Raw genomic sequence first — 12,494 nt, 5'->3', positions numbered from 1 at the left:
GCGGCTCTGCGTCCGCAGCCAAGCCTGGAGGGGGACCCCGGACCGCAAACCCTAACCCCGCCACAACCGGCACTGGGGGGTGCACCCGGCCGGGCCCGAGTTACTCTCGCTCACGACTATAGTGCTTTGAGATCGGCAAAATGCCGTCACCTACCCCAACCCGGGTAGGTCCTAATGCCCACAGACCTAGGCACACAGCCGCTCCCTATGAATTTCTTTAATAAAAGGGCCTCTGGGTCTCTGTCGTCGCCCTTAAACGCCGGGGACGCCCCAGGACTATCGCACCCACACTCCCTCAGCAGCCCACGTCGTCACACCCACCTACTAATCCACCCCCCCAAACTAAGGAACCGCCACCCAGACCCCCCCTTCTGCCAAAGCCCAGTCGGGGACCACCGGCCCCCGGGCCCCAAGTCCTTCCAGACTTGTTCCGGCTTCTTCCTTCCCGCATCACCTGGACTTCACCCGAGCCGAAGGACTTGGTTCCCGGAAACCCTCCCTGGGCCGGGGCTGGGAGCGCTTTCTTCAGCAACCCCCCCATCCCCCCCGCCCCCCGGATGCTTTGTCCGGCTCCAGGAGGCCCTGTAACACCGCTCCCTCCTACCTGCCCAGGCCTGGGCCAGGACCAGGGTCCCCAATACGATGAGAGCGGGCAGGGAGCTGTCCATGGTCCCGGGGCAGAGGCGCGCATCTACACTGAAGCCGCTACTCTGGGATTATAAAGGGACCAAGCCCTCGCTTTTGATTGGCTGCGCAGAGGCTCTGCCGCCCAATAGCGAACGTAGGACAAAGGGACGTCATTGGTGAACGGGCAGAATGACCACAAGTTGGGCGACCAGAACCGAAACGGACAGTGGAAATCCCCAGCCTGGGACTCCAGGAGGCTCCTGAGCCCTCCTCCCTCCCACCATCGCTCCAGGAACCCGCAGCTCCTGTGCTCCGAGCCTGAACCAGAGAAAAGGAAGGCCCCAGCCCTCCCCCCTCCTCTACTGGCCTCCAACCCCAGCCCTCCCCAGGGGGACCCTTTTACTTCCTTAGAAATAAGAAGAAAATTTCCCACACAAATGGAGAGTGCCTGAGGACTGAAGAAATCGGCAGACTGTTTTGGGGAGAGGGGTGCTGCCACCTCCAGCCCAGCTGCGCCTCAAGCAAGTCTTGTAACCTCCCAGGGCTTGTGGAAAACCAAGCAAGGGACCTAAGATAAAAGAGTAAGTTGTATGAGAAAGGAATAGAGAGGAAAGAGGTCTGGAATTTGCAAATGAGGGAGCCTGAGCTCAAATCCTGACCCTGAATAGTGACAAGCCATGTACCTTTTGATAAGAGTTGGGCAGTTTGGGTGTCCACATATGTAGAACAAACATTGTAGTAGGTCACAGGTTCTTAACTTTCTTTTCTAACCCTAACCGCTCGATAGTCAATGTACCCTTTTCAGATTAATATTTTAAATGAATAAAACAAAATGCATAGGATTATAAGGAAAATCAATTAATAATTCCAGTTGTTTTGTAAGCTCCTTAAGAGCAGGAACTTTTGCCTTCTTTTGAAACCTGACCACCTAACATAGTGTCCTGTCCATAGTAGGTATTTTATAAATATTTACTGACTGAAAACAAAAGAAAAATAGAGAAGAGAAAACCTATCTCTATTTAATGTCTAAGATTTCATAGAGAATACTGCTGTTCAACAGGAAAGTTAGAGCGGATTCCAAGGAATGTGATTGCAATTGAAAAGTCATAAATCGAAGACCTTAGCTGTTATTTGTGTGTGTCTTTGTGTGTGTATGTTTGTGTATGTAATAAGGGTCTCAGTGTGACTGATCCAGAATAATAACAACAGTAACAATCACTTAAAGTACAGGACAAATTAAATAATGCTTTCACCTTGAGGAACCTTTCTCCAATTGTAGCCAAATCCCATTGGGGATCAGTGGGAGTCAAATTTTCCACATATAGCTACTTAGGGAAGTTAAGAGATGGAAGGCTTTGGTTTTCAATTTAGAGATCAAAGTGCACCAAAGGATGAAGGCGATGTTAACAAAGCCCTTGATCTCCTTCAGGAAACAGAAAGTAAGACCTAGTTTAGTACTCAGCCCATGGGAGGAGCCTCATTGATATATGTTGGTGGACTGATTTAAGCCATCTATGAGAAATGAGGGACCATGTACATCAAGAATGTGACTGACCTGAAACTGGAGCTCAATGGGAAGAAGTGAGGATGTAGCATAGTAGTTGGCACATGGGAGGTGCTTAATAAATGTTTACTGATTGATTTAAAAAGTAGTTCATATCTACACGATACCCATTTTAGCAGCTAGATGCCACAGTGGGTAGAGGTCTGCCCAGAAGTCAGGAGGACCAAAGTTTAAATTTGTCCTCGGACATTTGACAATTACTAACTGTGTGACCTTGGACAAGTCACTAAACCCTGATTGCCTTGTATCCAGGATCATCTCCAGCCATCCTGATCCATATCTGACCACTGCACCTAGATGGTTCTGGAAGAGAAAGTGAGACTAGTGACTTAGTACAGCCCCATGTCACTCAAATCCAATTCACATGTATCATGACATAACCTTCCTGATGTTGTAGTCTTCTTCTAGAAGGACAAACTTCACCTGTTTTAGTTTACACTTTCAGAATTGGAAAATAGATCATAACAATTTTGGGAAGGATCTTAAACAATACTTTAAAAATTCAATATATTTGGAACCACAGCATTGGTATCAAGGTGGCAAAATGGCACCTAGTGTGATCACAGCACCAGAGCTGAAGTGGAATTCATACAGGGGCATCCATGTCTTGCTGCTGGGGCCATCCAGGACCAGCAAGGGCATATAGGCTTCCAAGTTGACTGCAAATTACTGTGTTTCTTATTTGGCTACAGGAAACAAGCCATGGTAGCTTCTGACTCAGAGCTGGGCCAGAAACTCAAGAAGACAACAGACACGAGAAAACTAGTGAGTGATATCTTGGTTGTGGAACTGATTTGAAAAGAATCTAGATAAACCTCCTTACAAAAATGGCTTTCTCTTAGATGGTTTCCATTGGACAGTGAGATGGGCAGAAATTCTTGATGACCTCATGAACAAGAGAAAAGAAAAATTGAGTTTAACATCCCTGAATCTACTTACCTGGAGAATCACAGAAAGGCTGATCCATTAGTGCAAGTGGCCATTCCTACCATGAGTAATTCATGGAAGGAATACATGAAGGATGATGTCACAGGGAGTCTTTGATTCTATGTTCAGATGATAATAAAACTGCTTTGCAGTCCCCAGATGTTCACCAGCATCCTGGCAACCTTCTCCAAAGTGAAAAAACTGAGGAACAGAGAAGTTAAGGGACTTGACTAAGACCACTCTAGTACCAAAATGATTGCAGGCCATACAAGACACCATTGTTGACTAACTTCAGAACAAGAGTCCAAGTCTTTTTTTTAGGCTTTTGCAAGGCAAATGGGGTTAAGTGGCTTGCCCAAGGCCACACAGCTAGGTAATTATTAAGTGTCTGAGACCGGATTTGAACCCAGGTACTCCTGACTCCAGGGCCAGTACTTTATCCACTACACCACCTAGCTGCCCTAGAGTCCAAGTTTTTAAGTGCTGGGCAGAGGGGAGGAGTTGATAAGGAACAAGAAAGGGTACAAATATTGGGGAGAGATTATTTTAGTGGGCCATTGTTTTTCCCCATTTAAGTGGGAGTTTTAGAAATAGTAGTTAGTTGGGAGGGTATATTGTGGGAAGAGGAATGTGCATTTTTAAAGCTCCCAAGATGGAGGGTGTGGGAATGAAGAAGAAGACTAGTTTTAAATCTATAAGATTCTTTAGGCCTATAAAAGAATGTGATTGCAACTGAAAAGTCATAGACCAAAGAGTTTAGTTGTCATTTATGGACCTCTAAGCTTGCCAGGTGGGGAAAGCAGTGACTCTGCCTATTGCCTCCCTTCTGTTCTGTTCCTTATAACAGGGAAGGTTTTCCTTGCTGACCTTAATCCCCTATATATTGCGACTAAATAACAGTCCCCATGTTTGGAAGGGTGATGATAAATGTATGTCATAAAGCTGGCTCTACAGATTAAGTTTAATTGAACTTAAAAGTGAAACCAGGGAAGGCCAAGTCCTTTGACTTTACCTACCTCTGATAATGACTAACTATTGATCTCAAGAAAAAAGCCATCATCACTTGCTATATACAAATTGCATCTTGACTTTTTTCTATACACTGTATAGAAAGCTTTCAAGATTGTCTCATTTCAAAGAAATTCCTTCTCCTTCCTTGTAATTGCTCAATTGTAATTTTTAGAGTTTTGTTCTCTTCAATTAACTTTTGTGTTTCCTTTTCCAGTTGGTCAATTTTGTTTTTTGAAGAGTTACATTCTTTATTCAATTGGTTATTTTTACCTTTAAAGGAGTTGATTTCTTTGGTCAGTTTTTCCTAATTTTCCTGCCTAACTCTCATTTCTTTTTTTCATTTTACTTCTTCCTTTCTTCTTAGTTTTTAAATGTTTTTTTAAATTCTTTTCTATGAACTTTTCGATTAGAGTCCAATTCATAGACTTTTGAGACTTCCCTTTCTGAGTAATTTTTCACTGATTTTTTTCTGACATGGCATTGATATTATCTTATCTGCATAGTAGCTTTCTACAGTGAGCACTCTTTTAGCTTTTTTTTTGCTTATATTTATTGTTTGAGCTTTGCTTCTGGGGTATAGGGAATATAGATCCAAGCTTTTTATGCTGGGGCTGGGTTGTTGACCAACCCAGGAGGTTTTTTCCCCTCCTTTATGTCTAGATTCTTATTATGCTGTGGTTGGTTTCCAACTCAGTCCTGCCTTTCCCCCTAATATTCTAAGACTTTTTTTGGGTTTGGCAACCTTCCTGCTGGTTTGCTATGTATCTGCTGGAATCTGTGCTGTTGGCCAAACTGTCAGGTCCTGGACTGCACTGTGGTTAAAAATCTTCCACTGTATTTCCTGTTCTCTTACCTCCCTAAGCTTTACTTCCCCTTCCCCCCACCCCAAAGACAGACTTTTACTGAAGATCCTCCATGATGTCTACCACTAAAAACTTCTTTGGATCTTGTCTTTTTCTTGGTGGGATCTTTAGCTTTAATGTTAATGCAGAAGCTTCATTTAGCTTTTTAGGAAAAGCTCTGGGAGCATGCTACCTTCCTGCTGCTATCTTGGCTCCACCCCAGAAGTCTCAAAAAGATCAGTGTGTTTTGTTTTTAAAAAATAAGGAACCTTTCACCTTTAATCAACTAAATGCTGCTCTTTTTTTTGATTGGGGAATCAATAAAATGTATTAATCACTTGTAAAAAAATACAACATTGACAAAATGCAGAACCACTGACCCTACCCAAGGGCAATACAGAAGGAGGAACAGTTCCTATTCAAAAAGAAGGGAAATGACTGATAACCACTCTCAGAGCACTTAATAATCAGGTTAAAAATTTATAGAAATACTTTTGGAAGAAGAGATAGCTCCATGGTACAATGGATAGAGTGTTGGAATTGGAGTCAGGAAGTCTTGACCCTAGATATTCACTAGCTATTTATCCCTGTGAAAGTCATTTTGCTTTTTGTTTGTCTTGGGGGGGATTGTTGGTATTATTTAGTCATTTCAGTCATGTCAGATGCTTCATGACCCCATCTGGAACTTTTGGGAAAAAATACTGTAATGGTTTGCTGTTCCCTCTTTTGACTTACTTTACAGATGAAGAAACTGAGGCAAACAGGGATAAGAGACTTATAGGGATCATAGTTGCCTTAGGATCCCCTCCTGGATAGTAGCAACACCCTATTTCCAGGGTTGTTAGCAAGCTCAAATGATAAATTAATTGTAGAGAACTTTGTAAACTTTAAAGGATTTTTATAAATATTAGTGATAATAATAGACCCAAATCATTATCAGAATAAGTAAGCATTTATTAAGCCCTTACTGCAAATCCCTGAGAATATAAAGAAAGGCTAGAACAGTCTCTTTCCTTCCAGAAGTCCTCATTCTAATGTGGGAAATGACATTTAAATAGCTGGAGAGGAAAGAGGAAAAGGGCAGGGGAAAGAAATCCTTTCTGGAAAGATGAAGGAAATCTAGGGGAAAATCAGAATCACTGACTTCTTAGCCTACAGCTGGCCTGAATTCTTTCATAAACTTTGTCCCAGAAAACACTCTGATCTGAGAAGGGAAAGGAGAAAAGAGGCTGGGGAAAGGGGAAAGGGAAGTAGAAGAAGGGAGTATCTGATAAAGGAGGAGACAGACACATGAAAGCTCCTGAAATGTTCTTGTGAGGTCATAAGACTGCACTTACATCCCATTGTCATCCACCCAGAAACTCCTATCAACCCCAGAGATCAAAGCTACAGTTGCTCTGTTTGGCTCTGGAAGTTAAACCCAATCCTGCTGGGGCACAGGGATCTTTCCCAGACCCCTCCCCTCCTACCTTGGGATGCTGGGGCTAGATCTCAGAAAGCTGGACTCTGTAATAAGTGATTAGTTTTCATTTTTACAAAGTTATGAGAAACTGAGGAAAGGAGTCTATGGCATACAGATGGGGGGGTTGGAGAAAAGTATAAATGGGTGGATATATAACAGGTAGGAGGAGTGATCTGCTTCTATTGATAAGAGGGTAAACTTACATAAGAAATGGATAAACATACAACAGAAATGCAACAAACCATAAAATTAGAATGCTGGGTGAATTAATGAATAAAGTGGCACCAGTCTAGGTGTCAGATTCACATAAATCCACATGTGAATATATATCCACATATATCACATATACACCTTAAGGACCTGGTCACCAAATTGTGGGGAAGGGAAGATTTGATAAGGAAAAAAATTCTAAGTGGTATTGCTGGATCAGAGTATGCACATTTTTATTCCCCTTTGGGTATAATTCTGAATTGGTCTTCAGAAAAGTTAGATTGGTTCATGACTCCACCAACAATGCAGTAGTGTCCCAGTTTGCCTACATCCCCTCCAACATTGATTATTTATCTTTCTAGTCATACTGGCCAATCTGAAAGCTGCTAGATGGGCCTCAGAGATGTTTTAATTTGCATTTCTCCAATAACGATTTAGAGCAATTTTTTCATATTACTATAGATAGGTTTTAATTCTTTGTCTATGAGTTGTCTTTCTATGCCATTTGACTATTTATTGATTGGGGAATGACTTTTTTAAAAAATAAATTTGACTTGGTTCTCTAAATGTTTTAGAAATGAGTTGTTAGAACCTTTCTCAACTTACTAGATTTCTTTTAATCTTAGTTGCAGTGGTTTTGTTTATGTAAAAACTTTCTTTTAATGTAATCAAAATTATTCAGTTTGCTTTTTATACTGTTCTCTCTCTCTTCTTTGGTCATAAACTACTCCCCTTTCCAAATATCTGACAGGTAGACTATTCCTTGTTCTCCTAATCAGCTTATTATATTACTTTTTGTGTCTAAATCCTGCACCCATTTCAACCTTAGCTTTGTGTAGGGTGTGAGATCACAGTATCTTTCAGTTTTCCCAGAAGTTTTTATTGAAGATTAAGTTTTCATTCCAGAAGCTGGAATCTTTCAGTTTATCAAACAGTAGATAATTATGGTCATTTACTGCTGTCTCTTTTGCACCTAATCTGTTCCACTGATCCATCTCTCTATTTCTAAGCCAGTACCAAACAGTTTTGATGAATGATATTTTGTAATATAATTTTAAATTTAGTATGGCTAGGCTGCCATCCTTTACATTTTTTTCATTAATTCCCTTAATATTGCTGATCTTTTGTTCCTTTAGATGAACTGTTACTATTTTTTCCATCTCACTAAAGTAAATCTTTGAAAGTTTGATTGGTATGAAACTGAATAAGTAATTTAATTTAGTTAGAATTGTCATTTTTATTATTTTAGTGCATCCTACCCATGAGCAATTGATATTTGCCCAGTTCTTTAGATCTGATTTCGTTTCTGTAAAAAGTGTTTTATAGTTGTTTTCAATAACATTTCTGAATCTGCCTTGGCAGGTAGACTCCCAAGTATTTTATATTGTCTAAAGTTATTTTTAATGGGGTTTCTCTTTCTATTTCTTACTGATGTATCCTGTTAGTAATATATAGAAATGCCAATGATTTATGTGGGTTTATATTATATCCCATGACTGCTAAAGTTGCTCATTGTTTCCAGTAGTTTTTTAGATGATTTTCTAGGGTTCTTTAGATATACCATCATATCTGCAAAGAGTGAGTTTCTTTTCATCATTATTGATTGTGATTCCTTCAATTTATTTTTCTTCTCTTATTACTAAAGCTAACATTTCTAATACAGTAATGAATAACAGTGGTGATAACTGGAATCCTTGTTTCACCCCCTGATCTTTTTGGGAATGATTCCAGCTTATTCATTACAAATAATGCTTGCTGATGGTTCCAGATATACTGCTTATCATTTTAAGGAACATTCCATTTACTTCTATGCTCTCTAGTAATTTTGATAGGAACAAGTGTTGTATTTTGTCAAAAGCTTTTTCAGCATCTATTGAGATAATCATATGATTTCTGGTAGGTTTGTTATTGATATTGGCAATTATGATGATAGTTTTCCTAATATTGAAATAATCCTGCATTTCTGGTATAAATCTTATTTGCTCATGATGTATTATCCTAGTGATAAACTTGCTGTAGTCACTTTCCTTACATTTTATTTAAAATTTTTGCATCTATATCCATATTCATTTTGATTCTGCCTTCAAAAATTGGTCTATAATTTTCTTTCTGTCTTGACTCTTCCTAGTTTAGATATCAGCACCATATTGGTGTCATAGAAGGAATTGGGCAGATCTCCTTCTTCACCTATTTTCTCAAATAGTTTATATAGAATTGACCCTTGAATGCTTGTGAGAATTCACTTGTGAATCTATCTGAGCCTGGAGATTTTTACTTAGGGAATTCATTGAAGACTTGTTTAATTTCTTTTTCTGAGATAGGATTATTTAAATATTTAATTTCCTCTTCTTTTGACCTGGGCAATTTATATTTTTTTGTAAATATTCATCATTTCATTTAGATAATCAAATTTATTGGCATACAGTTGGGCAAAATAATTCCAAATTATGACTTTAATTTCCTCCTCATTGGTGATGAATTCACCTTTTTCATTTTTGATACTAGTCATTTAGTTTTCTTCTTTCTTTTTTTAAATCAAATTAACCAAAGTCTTATTTATTTTATTGTTGGTTTTTTTCATAAAACCAACCCATTGGTTTTTATTATTAATTCAATTGCTTTCTTGTTTTTGATCTTATTAATTTCACCTTTCTCTCCACCCCATCTTCAATGTATTCATTGATATTCAAGCACAAATTGTACTTGGATGACTTGTTTATTACAATAGCAAGAGTCTGGAGATATGCAATCATTTCTGTAGAAATCATTTGATTCTATCCTTCTACTTTATTCTTCTCTTGGCAAGGAAGGTCTTCATGTCTTTAGTGTGGTGAGTGCTGGATCCCAGACTAGCTCACCTCTTGGGTCACCTCTGAAAACAAGTGGCAGCATTAAATCCACCCACCTCATTCCAACTGCTTGGGTGCATCAGACTTTTCAGTTTCAAGAACATAAATACCTGAAACACTATCTTGATCTCGGCGATGAATAGAGATGGGGCTTTTTTCCATCCAATGTTATCAAGTCCTCCCATTATTCATGTGTTGTCTCTTCTCCAATTTGTCAGTCTCCAATTTCTCATTTCAAAATGCTTAATAATGATTTATATTATCATTTATTTTAAGTATCAATCTCTCTTGATTTACCAGGCTCTGAGCCAGCACACAGATATGGGACTATGTTGACCCAATAAGTGTTCACAATGAAACCTCAGCCTCCTTACTTTGTCCTATGTGTGTTGAGTGGGAAGTAGCAAAGAGCCAGGGAACCTCTTGATATTAGCCAAACACACTGGAAATCAGAATCACAGAATCGGAGATCGATGTCCATGATGTCAAACTCAAATAGAAATTTGTTGTTATTCAGTCATTTTCAATCATGCCCATCATTTTGTGACTCCATTTGGGATATTCTTGGAAAAAGATACTGGAATAGTTTTCCATTTCCTTCTCTAGCTCATTTTACAGATGAGGGAACTGAGACAAGCAGGGCTAAGTGACCTTCCCAGGGTTACCAGGTAGTCAGTATCTGAAACTCCTGACTCCGGTCTCTCACTCTATCCATTGCCCTTCCTGGATCCCCCAAATAGAAATGGGAGTCACTAATCTGTAGTTAAGGATCCCTGCAGAACACATATTGACTTATTCTTAAAAAAGAAATGTCATCTGCTTTATTGCATTTTCATTTCTTTGCTAAATATTTCCCAACGACATTTTAATCTGCTTCCAAAGCCTTCCAAAACAGTCAGCAGGCTATGGATTTGACACCTCAGGTCAATTCCATTTCTGCAAGGAATCCTCCCTGTAAGAGTCCACAAGGGTTGGTCACTCAGTCTCTCTAAGGTGGGGGAGGAACCTCCTGAAGCAGCCCTCCCTACTTAAGGACATCTGTTTTTTGTTAAGAAGGAGCTTTAGAGAAAACTAGACTCTGGGGGTCACAGAGGCTGGAAACCAGGATCAGAAAAGGAACTGCTATTTCAGTGAATTCATTATTCATCAAAGGCAGAAAAGTAAGATTCTTGTCCTGTTCCTTGTCAACCGCCGGAGGACAGAGTTGTAAGAAGAGAGAAGACAAGGCCTCCAAGTCCAGTCCTCCACATCTGGAAGACTAAAGTAAGAGGAAGATTCTTGGCTCAAAGGGGGGTGTAATTCCTCTTCCTACTTCAACCTCAGGATCCTGAAATCACATCCACAGGATCTTTAACATCCCAAGGAATCCACCTACCTGTTATCACAAAATCCCAGCCTACTTGGGAGGTGAACAGAGGCTCAAAGAGAGGCCTCAGCTTTCTTTGGCACTAACAGTGACCTGACATATTAGAAAAGGTTTCTATTCCATTCTCACATATCAACGAGGAGATAATAAGGCCTAGGTCTCTGCCTGCTTCCACCATTCTGTGACAATTAATAATTGTAATGGGAAAGTCACTCAAGCAGGAAGGCTAGAACAAGTGAACAAACTAGGATGACCTTGGAAGAAGAACAAAAAGTTGTCTGATGCTAAGCTAAGCTAGTGATTACAAGATGGGAGAGAAATATCCAACATTAAAACATTCCTCTTTTTCTGGAAAAACAATACTAGGACAGAAGCAATTTTTGCCAGCAGCATGGATCATTCCAAAGGAGAAAGGAGAAATGGGGAGCAGGTAAGTTACAGGTGGAGAGGGATAAGCTGCCTCTAAACATGTAGAGGGCAGGGACCCTGGTAAGATAGAAAAAGGGCAGGAACTTCTTTCTTTTTTATTTATATCAATTTTTAAATGGATTTTATTTCAAGTGTAGTTTCAAAATCATATGTGGGGATTTCATTACCCATTGCTGAAATACATTTAATCTTCATAGCTTCAGAACTTGATGGATAATTACAGACCATGCTCTCTGAATCCAGTCTTCAACTATTACTTTACAGGCTTCTGAAACCTAAATTTTAAATAATAACCCCATTCCAAATGCCCAATTCTAATGCAAATATTGTACACTTGTAGATAGGTTCTCTCCAAAACTAACATAGCAAATTCAAATAGTGACTTAAGCCTAATTTAAAAGGACTGAGGGAAGAGGCAATTATTAAATGCCTAAAAAAATGGATATTCATAGATTTAAAACTAAAATGGAACCAGTGCTATTTTTTCTCATCAAAAAACCTAGATCCAATCTTTTTGTAGACTTCGGTTATATTTAACTCCCTGCAGAGGCTTCAATCCTTAAAAAAAAATTAAAAATTCCAATTAATGCCATATAAAAATTCTGTTTTATAGCTCCATTCAAAGGAACTTAAATATGCTGCTCCAAGGAGGGAAGAGTTCTGAAAATGTCGGATCACTTCTGGAGGAGATAACCAGCTGCCTTTGTTAACTTCCCTCACTTGCTTGCTCATCATAAATGGACAGTTAAGACACTTTTGGTCTAATATAAACACTGGTTGCTGCTTAAAAACAAATTGCCCCCAAAACATGAAGAGGCCAAAGCTGCTATCTCTAGTCCCAGGGAACTTACTATCCCTTCATTTCTGGACAGTACTTTCTTTTGGAAAACATTGTAGGAAATTTTCAATCTTTCATTTCCAAAGAAGCAAAACAATCTATATCATAAACAAGCACACTAGGTCAAGGGCTCTAAAGTGACCCAGTCAGTTCATGATGCAGTAAGGGACAGGAATGGACGGACATCTGATGACAGGTGAAATTCCCTCTTTTCTGCAAAGGTGCATGCTTATAACATGTGAGCAACACGCCGAATTGTTAGGCTGGAGAGTTCTCAAACTAAGAATGCTTCCACTTAATACAATCAAGACGTTATTTTTAAAACTTAAAATTTTGGTCACTAGAAAAAACCCACCGAACCCTGCCTCT

General features: G+C 39.5%; 1 pseudogene; it reads left to right on the top strand.

Moving 5' to 3' along the window:
* The first annotated feature begins 2,735 nt into the window (after positions 1-2,735).
* Positions 2,736-5,457, top strand: LOC141510283 (adenylate kinase 2, mitochondrial pseudogene; annotated as a pseudogene).
* The last annotated feature ends 7,037 nt before the right edge of the window (positions 5,458-12,494 follow it).

This window comes from Macrotis lagotis, chromosome 1 (assembly GCF_037893015.1).
Source record: "Macrotis lagotis isolate mMagLag1 chromosome 1, bilby.v1.9.chrom.fasta, whole genome shotgun sequence".
In the NCBI taxonomy this organism is placed as follows: domain Eukaryota; kingdom Metazoa; phylum Chordata; class Mammalia; order Peramelemorphia; family Peramelidae; genus Macrotis; species Macrotis lagotis.
Note: the sequence above shows the minus strand (reverse complement) of the source record. Positions and strands in the feature narration are given on the sequence as shown.